Source organism: Monopterus albus, unplaced genomic scaffold (assembly GCF_001952655.1).
Source record: "Monopterus albus unplaced genomic scaffold, M_albus_1.0 scaffold259.1, whole genome shotgun sequence".
Classification (NCBI taxonomy): domain Eukaryota; kingdom Metazoa; phylum Chordata; class Actinopteri; order Synbranchiformes; family Synbranchidae; genus Monopterus; species Monopterus albus.
In genome coordinates this window covers 647,185-649,518 of record NW_018128139.1, presented here as the reverse complement: position 1 = coordinate 649,518, position 2,334 = coordinate 647,185, and the positions used below count along the sequence as shown (strand labels likewise).

Sequence of the window (2,334 nt, the reverse complement as noted above, 5' to 3'; positions counted from 1 at the left end):
GAGAGGGAGAGAAGTGAGAGAGGCAGGTGCAGCCGGGCAAACCTGACACAATCCACGTCAAACATACACAGCCAAGGGATCCAAAAGGAGGGAGGTAAGAGAGAGAAGTCCGAGGGTCGATACACAGATGCAAACAAATCTAGGAGGGCAAGGCAGAATCGGTGGTCTAAACAATCTGAGATCACAACAAGAATCACAACAAACAAGAACACTGGAAAGTCTGCATGGGAGTCTAGAACAATCTGGCAGCTTTCTGAAAGGAGGAAAGCTGCTAATGAAGGGGTGAAAACAGGTGATACCAATGAGTGCTGATTAGAGTAAAGGGACTTCTAGCAGAGTGAAACCAAAACAGGAACTGAGAACAAAATAAAAGCATGAGACTGGAAACCATCGGGGCCGAAACCTGACAAATAGCAAGTACTCTTGGTCAGAGATCTTCAGGGGTGGGGGGCTATGGGGATGGAAGGTGCTCATATCCCCGCTGAAGTAGCTGTTCCCTGTTGTGCCAACAAGAATGTCCCTGCCGAAATCTCAATTCATCGGTGTACCAAAACATCCCCACCAAGGCTTGGTTGAAGGTGACTCTGCCACTCCAGCGCCTGGGTCCTGGTGGGGCTACCACTGCTCTTTCTGTTTCCTGAGTGGACACCTGTGGTACTTCCACTCAGCTCCACTGGGTCACCAGTAACACCACCACTCCTATTTCTATGCTCCTCTAGGTCATGATGGATGCAGGTACTCAAGCAGCTGCCCAGAGCTGAATCTCCACTGCCTCAGCCAAAGCCCCCAAAGTGGTTCTGACCTCTCCAGTTTAGCCTGCTGTAGAGCGGTTTCACTACGGATGCCAGCCACCTGTCTGTTCTCCTGAGAGGCTATGCCACTGACACCAGCCACCTGTTTGCCCTACTTCAAGCAGATCCTGCCTTCACTTTTGGTTAGCCTATTGGCCTCAGCTTCCTGCCTGGCTCTGTGGCCATCCTCCTGAGCACCCTCTGTTTTCTGCCTGACTCCATGAACATCCTCTGTTCTTTGCCTGGTCCCCAGGTCATCCTCCAGAGTTCCCTGCCTGGTCCTGAGTACCTCACCTAGAGTGGCTTCAACTCTCTGCCTGCTTCAGTGGGCATTTCTTTGAACTGTGGACTTTTTTGACTATCCTGGTTACCTATATTTCCAGATCATTGCATTGTTCCCTGGCTGTGCTGTTTAGTTGTTAGTTTTCTTTAGATGTCTTGTGTTACAGTTTGTCAAGTAGTGCTCTTCAGATTCTTTTTGTTTCATGTTACTTATATTAAACCTTACTAATCAGACATTTGTCTGAATTTGGATCTTTTGATTAACATAATTTCACATTCTTAAATCTAACATTTTCATTGTCACAGGGAGAGATAGGAGGGAGAAATACTATGCCAATTTCATGGTGGTAACGAGCAGAGCGGAGTCTCAAGTCTGCATTCCAGCATAGTGTGGAGATGAAGATACTAAATAATGAAAATAGATTCTTTCTAGGTGTCCTGGTGTCTGAGTTCCCCTAGGAGAGAATTGGATAAGACCAAATGGCTTGGATTTGTTTCAGTTAACTCAAACTTACTGTCTAAAGTCAGAGGCATGAGTTCAGACTGTGTATTCAGCAATCAGAATTGAAAGGGAGCTGGGGGTTCTGTAGATGCAGAGGCTGGGCCTGGTATCTCATCTTGTGTGCATGAGGAGGATGGGGAGATAAGGTGTGAGAGGGGGCATCTGCATGAAGCAGTCTTGGCTGAAGTAAACCATGCCTCTGTCCACATTTTGCTGTGTGAGAGGAGCACATTTACATTCAGAGGGCCTGGCCGTTGGGCAAAGACAGGGCAGACATTGTTGGGGGTGAGAGTCTCTCTACTCCTCACTGCCTGGAAATATGGTTATTCAGGGTTCCTCATCTTAAAATGCGTCTCTTCAGGATGTTTCTTGGACTTGTGTGCACAACAGTAATGTCGTTAGTGTTGCAGGTACATAATAAATACAAAAGATTTTGACCTGATGATGGTGCTAGATAAAAAGAACATTTATCCTGAAGGGACAGGACAGCTTCCTTTTCACACTTACACTATGGCTGTTTAGAACCACGATAAACACTTTTGCCCTCTAACTTTGTCAGACAATGCATCATGCCAACCAGTTTTTTCTAGTACAACCTAGCCATTAATTTTGATATTCGGTATGTTCAGTTTGTCTGCCTTTAAACATTAGTCTAAAAATGCACAGAGAAGGTGTGCCTCCACATTGTTAAAAGCCAAACAGCCTACCTTTGATAACTAGAGCACCACCATTCAGCAGATCTCCGATAAAATTCTGATG

At 46.1% G+C, this 2,334-nt stretch overlaps 1 long non-coding RNA gene across 1 annotated transcript; it reads left to right on the top strand.

Moving 5' to 3' along the window:
* The first annotated feature begins 55 nt into the window (after nt 1-55).
* On the top strand, nt 56-1,307 carry LOC109972511 (uncharacterized). The gene is made up of 2 exons (XR_002276695.1): nt 56-94; nt 720-1,307. It is a non-coding gene; the product is annotated as an uncharacterized LOC109972511 (long non-coding RNA).
* The last annotated feature ends 1,027 nt before the right edge of the window (nt 1,308-2,334 follow it).